General features: G+C 47.6%; 1 protein-coding gene across 5 annotated transcripts in view; it reads right to left on the bottom strand.

The window, feature by feature from the left end:
- Nucleotides 1-14010, bottom strand: part of LOC149347653 (uncharacterized) — a 50193-nt gene extending 36183 nt beyond the window's left edge. For all 5 annotated transcript variants that reach the window (XM_089587276.1, XM_089587273.1, XM_089587277.1 and 2 more), the window contains exon 1: nt 13740-14010. The gene's annotated coding sequence lies outside the window, so the exon portion shown is untranslated. The remainder of the gene's footprint in view (nt 1-13739) is intronic.
- Nucleotides 14011-14882: the final 872 nt, after the last annotated feature.

Below are 14882 nucleotides of genomic sequence, written 5' to 3'. Positions count from 1 at the left end.
AATGGGACCTCCTACATATCGGTATAGATAAAAAAACTGCTATCTAATGCACGCGAAGGGCTGTATCTTGCAATTGTTCGCCCACCGTTTCTGTGTTGACTCATAACGACAATCGTAGATCAGTACAGACAATGTGAATCACAGCTAGCTTCTCATAAATATGCGATAGATTTTCGAACATGATGCCCTTTTTATGTTGATATTTATTATTGCGGGCAGATTAGTGTGAGATCTTCATTTAAATTAACGGTTTTCAACTATCACAGTCTAGATTCGAACAAGACACGAAAAGGTTCAGTCAGGCTTCTTTAGATAATTGTAGGACTGTCAGTAAAAGCTATTTTGAGCGGTTTAAGTTTATGGTGGTTTAACGTCCCACTTCGAATTAGGCTATGAGGGACGCCGTAGTGGAGGGCTCCTGAAATTTTGACCGCCTGGGGTTCTTTAACGTGGACTTACATCGCGGAGTGCACGGGCGTCTATAGAATTTCGCCTCTATGGAAATTCAACCACCGCGGAGTTACCAAGCTTTTATTCTGGGTTACATATGCCAGCAACGCAGAAGTTAAATCACCGCCAATAGTAATTCCATTACGAAGGCGGATGCACTGAGAGCCACGGATGGGATTGCAAAGCTGGAAATGTCAGGCCAGGGGGCAGCCATTAGGCTACCAAATCCGGTGGCGAAGAGAAAAGTATCTGGCGGTGCACTCGCACGTCGCCTTCAACTACTGCAAACCTGGTCTCCACAGCGTTTCATTTCAGGGTAGTGCCGACAGGTGGCGCGTCGATGAGGCTATTTCTGCAAGGATGATAGCGAAAAAGGGAAAGCGTGCACAAAGCCGCGTCGGCGAGCAAGCGTCCTCGTGTTGGGCGTTGGGCGTTCGTGCAGAAAAATAGCACTTGTCAAACACACTGCGGCGGGGGCCAGAGTCTGCGCTCTCGGGTTCATTGGAGGCGAAGAAACGCGAAGGGCGCCCGTGTGCTGTGCGATGTCAGTGCACGTCATAGATTCCTATGTGGTCGAAATTATTCGGTAGAGCTCCACTACGGAGGTCTCCAGCACCTATTTATTTCTTCTTTCACTCCCACCTTCCTCCCTTCCATTAAGGCGCGGTTTGCGGTTCAGGTGTCCACCTAGATATGTGAGAGAGACAGACTGCTTCATTTCCTTTCCTCAAAACACAATTTATCGATTTTACGGGTTTACTAAGGCAAGAGTTTCACGGTTGAAAAAGCGCCGAAATAATGTTTCATGTTTCATTTAAATCGGGTTGTTCATGCATGACAAGGTGAAAGGGGTTGACAAACGGGACTTATTGGACATTCGTAGCGATTAAGAGGTACTGAAACCTAGTCAAAAGAGCTGCAGTAGACCAGTGGCATGTAAACGTGAACAAGTATATGATCTTGATTGAGCATAAACAGTGATGAAATCAACTGGAATAAGAAAAAAGCAGAAGAAAATTCAGGGGTGCACTTTGTTGACCTAAAGTGCGGTGAGGCGAAAGCCTTATGCGCGTTATTGCTGCTTGTGTCACTCATGTGTTGTCAAAATGTTGAGCTTCGCGTCTAAAAGTGAGACGCGACAGCGGCTTGCAATGCTGCCAGGGAGTCTATAGAACGCCATCGCCCGTTCGGTTCTACGCCTTGATCGTCGGTAAATTGGTTTTTGAGGAAAGGAAAATGTATCTGTCTCGCATACCTCGGTGGACACCTGAACCGGGAAGGGAGGAAGATGGGAGTGAAGAAGGACACCGTATTGACTAGACACGCCTTTGTTCATTCCAAACCATCGAACTGACATGGGAGAGCTGCAACCATGCTCGTCTCTTCCAATCCGGAGACCGGGGTTCGATTCCGGAACTCGACCAATTTCCTGCTCAGTTTTATTTATCTGGCCTGACTACAAAGGTTAATTATGCTAATTGAGTAATTAAGCAATTAGCTAAACTCGTTCCTAGTTATTGGAGCATCACTATGCGATCCCTTTAATAGGTTGCATGGTTACTAGAAAAGGTACAATTAGCCCCGTTTGAAATTCGCGCACTGTGACGTCACGACTGCTTCGACCACTTGAAAAGGGTGACATTTCTGTCGACAACTTCTGCTTACAACGATGAGGCAATAAAGGCTTCCGCCTTAAAATGGTGTTAAACACGTGGTACCTTTACAAGGAAGCCTATATTTGTAGCCCATGTAGCCCAGGCATGTTGCTACAGGCAATCTTTTTTGAAACGAATGTTTCACTACGGGACCTCGAGCTTCGGTCGCCGGATGCCCGGTTTTCACCTTCAAATGACCTTGAAGTTCGAAAGCAATGGAAAGACGCATAACTGGTCCCCTGGGACAGTGGACGTTAGTTGCGCTTTAAGATATGAAAGCAGAGGAGCGGGAGCTTGGAAAGCAAAGGAAAGGCGCATACCTGCCCTCTTGGAACAATGGGCACCTCAGTCGTGCTTAAAGTTACGTGCTTCAAGCTACGTGGCGGTAGTGACAGATGCGCGCTGCATGTGTTGGCATTGACAACATTGTGCCGAAAACACGGAACTGAAGCCATAGGCCGTCGGCATTCAGTGTGCTCACTGGCGTTGGCGTTGACAACGTACTCCGATGATTTTTAAGGAAAGGGAGTTCGCGTAACTGGCTGCCTGGGTCAGTGGACGCCGGAATCGCGTTTATAGGTACATGGGGGGATGATTGGTTTCGTTTATTGGTGTTTAACTTCCCAAAAGGACTAAGGCTATGAGGGACGCCTTAGTGAAGGGCTGCGGAAATTTCGACCATCTGGGGTTTAAGGTGCACTGACATCGCACAGTAGACGGGCCTCTGAAGTTCGCCTTCATCGAAATTCGGCCGCCACGGCCGGATGAGAGAGAGATGTGGGCTGCACGCGTTAGCGCTGACAACGTTGTGGCAGACACGCGGGACTGCTGCAATAGACCGCAGCGTTCATTGGATGAGCAAACTCTGGCGATCAACCATTAACTGCTGCCTGCCAGGGTAGTAGGGTGGGTGCTCGTACCTTTACGCTTGTTCTCGGCGAGTTGCCCAACTTACGCAATATCGCCTAAGCGTAGTAGGTTTTTCTTCAAGTAAAGGAAACCTCCTTGAAGTTTAGAAAGGAGCTTCTCCGCGGCATGCTGTATTTACCAAGTGATGGAAAAGGTTTTCTGTCGTCCCGAAGGGACACGAGCTATGAGGGTTGACGTAGTGGACGGTTCCGGATAATCTCCACCACTTCGAGCTCTTAAACGTGCACTGATGTGCATAGTATACGCAAGCCTCTAGCATTTCGCCTCCGTCAGAATGCGACCATCGCGGCTGGAGTCGAACCCCGGGTATCTTGGATCAGAAGGCGAGTAACACAACCATGGAGCCACCGCAGCGGCATTTACCAGGAGATATTACGGTACTCATCATTTTAGCCTTTTCTTTGGCAAAGAACGGACATAAAAGGCATGCCCGCCCAGACGCGTTGTTGGCTCCGCGCTTACGTAGTGTGAGGCCAGGGGCCCCTGCTGGCTGTGTTCGTCACGGCTGAGGAAGAGGCGCCCCTTCACGTATACCTAGAACAGCGGGGCAAAATGAAACCAGTTGAGAACCTACATTCGGAACAGTTTGCTCTCCTGCATATAAATTGAACATCGTCTCCAATTGTAGTGAACACTTCCAAAATGCCCCGTGGAAATCTATGCGTAATGCAAATATTGCTGCACAATTTCCAGCGCACTGCATCCTTCCGTCCACTGAAAAGTTTGAAAGCATTAACGCACACCTTTCGTAATGCGTCATTTCGGAACGCATTCAGGTTCAAGATCACATGATTGCAATAAGTGGATGATCATGAAGTGTAAAAGGAGTTTGATAAGAAAAAATCGCGCATACGTTCGTAAGCGTACACCGTATGCATGGAAGCGCTGATAAGGAAATAATTTCAGGCAGAAGGGCGCGTGAAGGCCTATTTCTCAGAGAGAAACCAGTTCTCAGTCAAGGGGGCCCATTCACTCTTGAAACTGTATACATCCTTCTCGCGATTGCGAAGAGTTCCGGTAATGTAGATTGCCCACCGAATATTGCAGCAAAGATGATTTGTAAGCATTAACGTACACCTTTGGTAATGCGTCATTTTGGAAGACATTCAGGTTAAGGATTACATGATTGCTATAAGTGGATGGTCATAAAATGTAAAAGGAGCTTCGTAAGAAAAAATCCCGCATATGTTCATAAGCGTACACCGTATGCATGGAAGCGCTGACAGGAAAATAATTAGAGGCAGATGGGCGCGTGAAGGCCTATTTCTCAGAGAGGAAGCAGTTCTCGCAGTCAAGGGGGCCATTTAACTCTTGAAACTCTACACACCCTCCTCGCGATTGCGAAGAGGCCCAGTAATAGAGTGCCCACCGAATATTGCAGCAGAGATAAATCATTTTTTTAATACGGTTGGTCGATAAAGGCAGTTACCAGGTGGAGGGCAGAAACCGCACTTTTTCACAGCAAAAACGAAAGGTTGTAGTAAGAATAGAACAAGGTTATAATACAAACAAAAACATGAAAGTTTCGACGCAGACAAAATGCACTTTAGAGGTTCAAAATAATTCTATTTTCACATGATGAGAACGGACATGACATTGACAGCAGTTGGCAAGGAAGTGCACTCTGCAATGTTTTAGAGAGGAATGAATAGGCTTATGCATTCATGTGTGATTGCGGAGAGTGGCAATTATAATGATGCCTTTGTCGGAAATTTATTACGTGACAGCGTATACAGCTCGTTTGGTCGAAAAGCAGTCGGGTTCGTAGCAGTAGTAGTTGCTGATGTACTTGTCGGCTAGACGCGCCGAAAAAGAAATTCAGGGGGGCACTTTGTTGACCTAACGTGCAGTGAGGCGAAATCCCTAAGCGCAGTGTTGCTGCTTGTGTCACTGATGTGTGGTTAAGATGTTAAGCTTCGCTTCTAAGAGCGGAACGCGACAGCGTCTTGCAACGCTGCCAGGGAGTCTACAGAACGCCATCGCCCATTCGGCTCTATGCCTTGTTGGACGGTAAACTGGTTTTTGAGGAATGGAAAATGTATCTCTCGCATATATCGGTGGACACCTGAACCTCGCAGTAAGGGAAGGGTGGAAGATGGGAGTGAACGAAGACGCCGTATTAGCTAGACGCGCCTTTCTTCATTCCAAACCTTCGAGCTGGCATGGCGGAGTGGTTAGTGTGAACGTCTCGCACTCCGGAGACCCTGGTTGGATTCCCCAACTCGACCAATTTCGTACTCTCTTTTATTTATTTATGTGGTCTGAATAGAAAGGTTAATTAGGCTAATTGGTCTTTACCATTGTTCTAATGCCATCGATCATGTCCTGTCACTCACCTGTCAAGTGATGGAACTCTCTAGAGAGTTCGACACAATGTGTATGAAACGTCTAGAAACGGCTAAATAATAATGACGGTTAATGATAGTTAAGCATGACTGGCACATTTCATGATACTAGTTAATTTATGGTTAGTGACAGTTGACGTGATCTTAACTAGTAAACTGATTGATTAGTGTTTTTATGGTCCAGGTGCAGGGCACAGTCCCACATGGCACTTTAATACTGATTACCAATTTTTCATTTAATCACTAAGTACAATGATATAATCATGAAATACCTTTATATTATGTTTCGATGTGTTTCGATTGCACCCGATTAAGTATCGATTGGTTATTGATTGTCATATGCCCATATAAGGAATGCATCCGAAATACGCACACATTTGCTAACGCGTCTTGGGCACGACAGTATGAGGCATTAAAGGCTTTCGCCTTAAAATTGGCTGTGGTTTGACCAATGGCCATCCAGAGTAGAATTGCGGAACCAACGGGGCGGCAATCGCAGCGGCGGCGGCATCTCAGGGGGCACTTTGACTGTCTAAAGTGCGTAGAGGCGAAAGCGTTTTCCGAACCACTTTGGCTGCCTCTGTGGCACTGGTGACGTCACCACTGGATGACGTTACACGTAATTAAGTACTAATTACTGAGTAATGACAAATTACTAATTAACAAGTAATTACCGTTTAATGACTAAATACAAATTAACTGCTAATTAATGATGCTTCAGCTGCGCATTTAGGAGTGAAACGCGACAGCGTGTTGTTGCGCTGCCAGGCAGTCCACGGAGCGCCAACACCCGTTCGGCGTGATGCCTTGCCCTTTGAACGCAACGCGTTTTCAGGAAAGGAAATGGCGCAGTAATTCTTTGTCATCTCGGTGGACACTCAACCGCACCGTACAGGAAGAGAGGAAGTGGAAGTGAAAGAAGAAAGAAGTAATGTGTTCTGTCATTGCTGAAGTTCCAGGATAATAAAAAAAGTAGTTTCCGCCTAGCTTACTTCCGGCGATCTTATAAAGCAGGCAAATTTAGCTGTTTGAGCATTTGCGTGACTGAAACCTTGCGTGAAATGTTGGATAGGATGAGCCTGGCCACTGCATGTCGCATAAACTTGCCTGGCATTCCGCAAACATGGTGGGACGAGCAGGCTGCTCGGAGGAGGTGAGATTTCTTCAAGTCACCACCAACTCTGTACTACTCGGCTGCCTTGCGCGACTGGTGTCTTTTAGCAGCTGATGGCTCTTGTCAGTTAAAATTCAAGGTGCTTCGGATGGTACAGCCAACCGCCAAAGAAAGGTGCAAGTGGAATCGCGTGGAAATTTCCGTTCAGTAAGGAAGCTAAGCACTTAAGTTTTTCGTTTCGCTGCAAAATTAAACTGCAGATGTTACTGACGGATACCCGAGGCGTCGGATCCAGGACGAATGTTAATTGTTGTCTTGTATTTTCGTTGCATTACTGAACAAGGTTACCATGCGGCTAAGACAACGTTGAACTTGCCTATGACTAAGTTCGCGGGATTTATGAAAAAGAACGAAAAGTTTAAGTTACAGATCAAAGCTTATTATGAAGCTTTGCGTATCTTAGAAACAAAAAAAAATGTCAACAAATGGTTGGTTGGTTTATGGGGTTTAACGTCCCAAAGCGACTAAGGCTATGAGAGACGCCGTAGTGAAGGGCTCCGGAAATTTCGACCACCTGGGGAAATGCATTTTCTCCTATGACTAAGCTAGGGTGAAAAGGGAGCCATTCCCCATATCGTTTTCTTTTGTAGTCTCCGTTAGTCTGACAGTGCGAGTGAAGGTGCGTAATGTGCATGTTCCCTGAATGAAGACGACATAAAACCCCATTGACAGCTGGAAAGCTCTGCCCTTGTCCACGTCAGCTCTTCTGTTGTTGTTATTAGATAAGATGGCGTATAATTACACTAGGGTATCAGTATCAGCCAAGAATTGACAGGCATGGATCTCTATCAAGTGCCACTTGTCAACCCAGGACGTGTTACTGCAGCTGAAGATGGAGGTTATCGATCCCCTTCGCAAACGAAACAGTAGGGCCATACTAGCATTATATCTGAAGGGGGCTTTCGACAACGTGAAGCATTCCAAGATTCTGGACAATCTACAGGGTACTCACTGCGGAAAGCGTACCTTTAATTACATCAAGGCTTTCTTGCAAGGTAGGCAAGCGCACATCAGGATTGGCGACACGAGGTCCGAGGCGATACGCATGGGCACCAGGGGGACGCCTCAGAGAGCAGTCCTTTCTCCACTGCTCTTCAACGTTGCCCTCATGCACCTGCCGGAACAACTTAATGCCATAAGGGGAATCCGCCACGCCCTATACGCGGATGACATAACCATATGGACAACGGAGGGAAACATGGGACAAATGGAGGAGGCCGTCCAAGAAGCTGCCAGTACGGTTGAAAAGTATGCTGAAGAATGCGGACTGCGCTGTTCCCCGGACAAGTCGGAGCTCCTCGTCCTGCGAGGGAAGGGGGATAATGCATCGCTGGAAATCTCGGTCCATGATACACCTATTCCCGAGGTGGAAACAATAGAAACAATACGGATTTTGGGGCTGCTCAATAACAAGGGTGTGAACGCAGCAGCGATCACCAAGCTCCGAACGGTGTGCGAACAAGTCCTCCGTATGATATCTCGGATCACAAGCAAGAAAAACGGCATGCAAGAACAGGATACCCTTAGACTAATACAGGCCTTTGTCATCTGCAGGATAGTGTACGTGGCCCCGTACCTTCGTTTGAGGAAGACCGATCTAAACCATCTGGACGTTATCATTCGAACGGCTTATAAGAAGGCACTCGGCCTACCCATGAAAGCATCTACGGAGCGTCTACTAAAACTAGGGGTACACAACACGGCTGATGAATTGATTAGCGCCCATCTTACAAGCCAGGTAGTGCGCCTGGCCACAACTACGACCGGCCGCAGGGTCTTAGAAGATGTAAACATTTGCTTTCCGCAGCAAGTGGCTGGGAGACAAGATATACCTAAAGAGTGGAAGAGCAAATTCCTTATGCTTCCGCTTCCCAAAAACATGCACCCGGAGCATCGTCATGCTAGACGAGTGGCGAGGAGCAAGAAGATGAACGAATGCTATTCAACAAAAGGAGGAGCCTTCGTGGACGCTGCGGGTCCTGTACAAGGAATATCAACAATCTCAGTGGTGCACCAAATGCAAGTCGTGGACGGGCTTTCAGTTCGTAACGGGGATACACAGGTTATGGAGGAAGTAGCGATAGCCCTAGCTGCAACACACTCCGAATCTAAATACATAGTTACAGATTCCCAGGCGGCTTATAGAAACTATATGCGTGGCAGAATCACGCCGCTAGCCTGCAAATTTCTTAGTCAATGTAGGACTTCAGCTGAACGGAAGGAATTAATATGGGTACCAGGTCACCAGGGAGTTGAAGGAAACGAGCGCGCACACGCTTCTGCCCGAGCTTTTCTTCCCCGGCATCCTTCTACGTCCTCCCTTCCTGATTCTGGCTCCCCCTCTCCGCTAACGACATATTCAGAAATATTGCAACATTTGCGCCTTGAAAGGCAGACACTCCCGAGGCCCGCTAAGGGTCTCAGTAAATCAGAGGAATGTCACCTTCGCAGGCTACAAACTATGTCTTTCAATAACCCAGCTATGCTTCACGCCATTGAGCCCGAGTCCTTTTCGGCACAGTGCAAATTTTGTGGCCAGAAGGCAAACTTGTACCACATGGTATGGGCTTGTCAGAAAAATGACAGCATTGAGATCATAAATCAGCCAACGCGGGAGGGCTGGGAGGCGGCCCTGTCCAGCTCGGACCTCGAGGAACAACGAGCCCTCGTCGCCAGGGCACGGGCAGCGGCTTTCACCAACGGCGTCCCGGTCTAGAGACCCGATCAGCCTTCCCTTCAACTAAGGCATTGTGGCTTTAATAAACGTTTTCATCGTCATCATCATCTATCAAGTGCCCAATATATTCTGCACATTAGTAATGAAAAGCTTATCAGCTGCAAAACCAGATGTCCGTGATAAAGCGGCACCCCATAACCCCATCACGTCATCACATCACAACAGTGTAGCATAAGGTAGTAATGGATCATCATAGGGAATGAAGTAGACATTGGAAGAGACAGCAGTGAGTGATAGTGATAGCGGTAGTAGTGGAACGATAAAGGACATGAAAAAAATGATCAGGCCCATTATTAACTATAACAATTGTAAAGGTCTTTAGCTTTAAGGCTTTTATGGGGAACACCTTTAGGTAGAAGGCGTTTAGAGTGAAAGTCTTCCGAGTAAAGTACTTTATAATTAATGTCTTTGGGGAAACCGCCTTAAGGACGAAAACCTTTAGGTCAAACACCTGTAGGGCAAAGATATTTAGGGAAAAGGACTTTATGTGAAAAGGTGCTTTCGCATTGACAGCATATAGGGACCTTAAGAGGCCAGCGTAAATTACTAAATCTTCATATCTCTCCTCTGACTATAGATACATATATATGCTACTGTAACACCTGTTTTCTACCGCCGTGTGTTCACTGTTCTTTAACCACAAGTCAACCTATTTCTACCTTCAGCGTCTTCATTGTTATAGTCGAATTTTCTTTTTCTTCACTTTCTCTATTGCATTCCAATAGTTACCCCGACCTCATGCTTTCACTGTGCTTCAAAATCGCTCTCCTTCCCTGTTCATAGACCCTACCTCGTGATAGTAATAGAGCACCCAACCGAAAACGCTGGAAAAGAATGAACGCAGCAGGCCTCAACAAAGACATAATAAAATGGCGCCTGCAACTAAAAAAAGTTGGCAGTGGCTTAGCTCTGCTGTGCCAGTATATACATAGCCTTAACGTTCACTGAGCTCGCAGAGTACACGGGCCTCTAGGCAAAATTCTTGAGGCCCGTGTACTGTGCCATGTCAGTGCACGTTAAAGAACCCCAGGTGGTCGAAATTTTCAGAGTCATTCACTACGGCGTCTCTCATAGCCTCAGTCGCTTTGGGACGTTAAACCCCATAAACCAAACCAACCAACATAGCGTGAGCAGTGACGTCACATGGCTCAGCGCCGGCGGCATCAGCGGCGAGCGCGCGCAGCGAGATGACCGCGAACGCACGCGGCAAAGCGCGCCAGCTGTGCGCAGTGACGTCACTCGCTCCTTGCGCATGCGCAGTATGGTCGACGGAGGGAGCACACGAAACGGTGAGACTGCGGCCAGTGTAGCTCACACTACGAAAACAGCTTGGAGTTTAGCATCGCTAAGCACGAATTAGAATTATTGCATGAAAGGAGTTTTTTTTGCAGGTGGACACCACTGCCACACACACCAAAGCGCGATAGAGGTGTCCATAAAAAAAAAGGGAGCCAGTTATGCGCCCTTCCTTTCCTTAAAATCTACAGAGTCGAAACAAGCTTCCGGTGGTTATGAGAGAAAGAGAGGCGGTGAAACTGCCTGTGGATGCACCGGTGGATGCCACCGCCTACGCACAGCGTGACTGAGGTGTCCACTGACCCAGTGAGCCAATTACACTTGCTTTGCAGAGATTTTAGACATACACCGCTGAAACCCAAAGAGTGCGGCAAGAACTGCTTTCGCACTAATGGAAGCTGCAAAGCAACAGCGCCTACATCAAAGACGACAATGATGTGCCAGCAATCAATGCATGGCGGAGGATAAGGATTGGTTATCAGGTTTGGTTTGGTTTGGTAGAGGGCCGTAAACTGTGCGATATCAGTGCACGTTAAAGAACCCCAGGTGGTCGAAATTTCCGGAGCCCTTCACTACAGCGTCCTTCATAGCCTGAGTTGCTTTGGGACGTTTAATCGCAATAAACCAACCAAACCTCTCATCAGGAAACGAAAAGCGTGGTAACACTCCCTGGTGGGCAGCTCATCCGCGCCGTGAGGGAAGGGACGAAGGTGGGAGTGAAAGAGAGAAAGAGGGGCCGAAGTTAAGGGGTCCTGTATAATTTCTACCACCTGGGGATCTTTAACGCGCACTGAAAAAGGCGGAAAAGAAAAAGAGCACAAAGTTAAACAAAAGCGCATTCAATTAAACAAGAAAGCGAATAAAACATGCCAGCACTGCCGCCTCCCATCGTTAACACAACAGAAGAGCGAATAATGGAACACCAACACGAGGAACGCAGCACACTAACAAACAAATGCGCGTTGAAATAATATATACAACCAAAGAAAACAAATAAGCTACCACAGCATGCCAATACTATCCCCTCCCATTGGGCGCGTCAGTTTGAGCGAAAATTAACATATAAGAACGCAGCACTACCGAACAAGGATGCAATGATCACTGTGTGCGACTAGAAGCCAAACAGTGAATTACAACGTGTCAGCAAGGAGCGCGTTGCGCAAGAACGAAGACGTAATTAAGATGAAGCACTGAAAGCAAGAATTCATAGTGCACTTTACACTGCTTATGTGCTGTAAAGGTGAAAGCCCTCATCGTGAGCGCTCAACCGCGACGCAGCTGTCGCACTGAGAAATGCAACGGAGACGCGCTTCGGAACGATGATTCCACAAACGCTCAATCCGCGAAGGTCTGAGTAAAACTCCACACTCGAATACCTCCCACGAACTATCTTGCCGCGTGATTAAGAAGATTTGAAGATTGTTCGCGAGAGATATTCGAGTGAACAAGTTTCACTCAGACCTTCGTGGATTCAGCGTTGTGGAATCACCGTTCAGAAGCTCGTCTCTGTTGCATTTCTCAGTGCGCAAGCTGCGAACTAACAACGTGACTAAGAGACGCAAGCTATATGCAATGAATGAGATCTGCCGCGGTGGCTCCGCGGTTATGGCGCTTGGCTGCTTCCCCGAAAGACGCGGGTTTGATCCCGGTAACGTCGGTAAAATTTCGATGGAGGCGAAATTATAGAGGCCCGTGTACTGTGCGACGTCAGTGCACGTTAAGGAACCCCAGGTGGTCGAAATTTCTGGAGCCCTTCACTATGGCGTCCCTCATAGCCTCAGTCACTTTGGGACATTAAACCGCCACAAACCATAAGCCAACTGTATGCAACGAGAAATCTTATGGCACCACCGATAACAGCGCATGACGAACGGTTGCGTCAAAATTTAGATGCGAAAATTGGTTATGCGCCTTTACTTTCCTCAAAATCAGTGTACAACGCTAACACCAACAGACAATACAAACGGCCAGAGTGAAGGAACACCAACGGCAAACGCCAAGGAACGTCGACGGCAAACGCCAAGGAATGATGGCGGCTATTGCGCATTGAAAAGTCGAAAACTTTGGTTTTTGAGCAAAGGAAATGGCGGAGTAATTGTCTCATCTCGGTGGGGCACCTGAAGCGCACCGTAAAGAAAGGTAGGAAGGTCGGAGGGAAAGAAGGAAGAGGTGCCTAGTGCCGTGTTTCTGCCGCAATGTCGTGAACGTGAACGCATGCCGCGCACATTTTTGTCACTATATACCGCCACGTAGTACCTCAAAGTGCGATTAAGGTGTCCACTGACCCAAGAAGGCAGTTATGAACCTTTCCTTTCCTTTCCTGACGAACGTCCGTTTTATGATTTTGCGGAGACAAAATCAGAGCGGCGCATCCCGCAGAAGCAATGAGTCTACCGAGCCACGCAGAAACGCTTATGAACAAAACCCGCACGCTAGTGTTCGAAAATTCCACCCGAGTCGTGCAAACGCGTTTCTGAACGCCAGCTGAATAGAAATGCCGATGCACGGTATGAATAAATGAGCTAATTAGATAGGGAGGCTCGAGGACGTTTGATGGGGAATTGCATTGTTAAGTAGGTTTGGTTTGGTTTATGGAGGTTTAATGTTCCGGAGCGACTCAGGCTATGAGAGACGCTGCAGTGAAGGGCGCCGGAAATTGCGGCCGCGTGGCGTTCTGTACCGTGCACTGACACCGCACAGTACACGGACCTCTAGAATTTCACCTTCACATGGAAATTCGACCACCGGTATTTAAATTGGCTTAGAGTTCTTTGACTGAACAAAGACCAACTCAAGGTACGCATCCCGGAGAAGCGATTTTAGTTTATTGGTTTATTGGGGTTTAACGTTCTAAAGCAACTGAGGGTATGAGGGACACCGTAGTGAAGGGCTCCGGAAATTTCGACCACTTGGGGTTCTTCAACGTGCACTGACATACACGGTTAGGCATAAAAGCTGCGTTTATGTGGAAAAAAAAGGAAGCGGTACTAACGCCTGGCCTAATATAGTTCGCAAATTCAACTCGGGAATTAAATATGGTAATAAACAACTAGCAATCTCAACTCAGGTTGACTTATTCTTATGCCAAGCGATTTCTCCACAAACACACAAGTTTTCAGTACAAAGTGAAAACTCATTAAAAATTTGCTCACATGGTACAGCGATGACTGCGAAGCCGCAGGACAGGTGCTGAAGATTCATATCAGCTCCACCATCGACGCTGGGCAGGGCACCTGCACCCAGCGAGGTTGAAGGCGTCCGCCCTGGTCAAACGCCACCCTTCAACTGCTGGACACGTCGCCGTCTGCACGGGCTTGGAGGTTGCGGCGTTCTTTTATTTCGCTGCATGCCGCGTCCGCAAGGCACCACGTGGTCACACTTTCGAGAACAGTCTACAATTTTCTTACCCTTTCTGGGCGCATTTTTTTTTCTTTTTGTGTTTTTTTGGAGCTTGGCGCGAGCGTTGGCGCCTGGTTAGAGTGGCTGTGGCTGGTTTATGGTTTATGGCGCTTAACGTCCCTAAGCAACTCATGCTATGAGGGACGCCGTAGTGAAGGGCTCCAGAAATTTCGACCCCCTGGGGTTCTTTACCGTGCACTGACAACGCACAGTAGACGGGCCTGTAGAATTTCTCTTCCATCGAAATTTGACCACCGTGGCCGGGATCGAACCCGCGTCTTTCGGGTCAGCAGCCGAGCGCCATAACCACTCAGCCACCCTGGCGGATCGACTATGTGCACGCGCGCAGCGAGCAGGGTTAGCTTTTCAAAGCGGAAGCTCTAGTACGGCATGTTCCGTGTTTCGCCGACCACGTCGCTTTTACCTTGAGCGACCTTCAGCCGCTCCGGTGGTGGTGGAAACATTTATTGCCAAGCAATGCAGAGGGGGCAAAGCCTGCCTCCCCTTACGTCGCACGAGGCTACCCTTAGGGTGTTGCCCTTAATGGGCAAAGGACAGCCCTTGGAGGGCTATCCGCTTCATGGCGTAGGTAATTATGCGTGGATGGTCAGCAGCAGCAGCGGAGCTGGCCAGAAGTCTCCCAGTATGTCTCCGCCATGGTTGGGGATGGAGGCTGTGGGAAGGTAGGGCAGGTAAGAAGATATAAAAAAATTCAGGGGCACTTTGGCTCTCTAAAGTGCTGCAAGGCGAAAGCGTTTCCTGGCCGTTGTTTGTTTTTATTTACTTTACTTTTTTATATTTTGTTTTAATTTATTTTTTGCTCGTTTTCATAATTTTTTTCTTTTTCTTTTTATTTTCACATCTTATTTTTAGTTTGCCTTTATGTTTATTTTCTT

The sequence above is a fragment of the Amblyomma mixtum genome, chromosome 4, assembly GCF_055824585.1.
Source record: "Amblyomma mixtum isolate Tamu chromosome 4, ASM5582458v1, whole genome shotgun sequence".
NCBI classification, from domain to species: domain Eukaryota; kingdom Metazoa; phylum Arthropoda; class Arachnida; order Ixodida; family Ixodidae; genus Amblyomma; species Amblyomma mixtum.
This window is presented reverse-complemented; position numbering and strand designations above follow the sequence as displayed.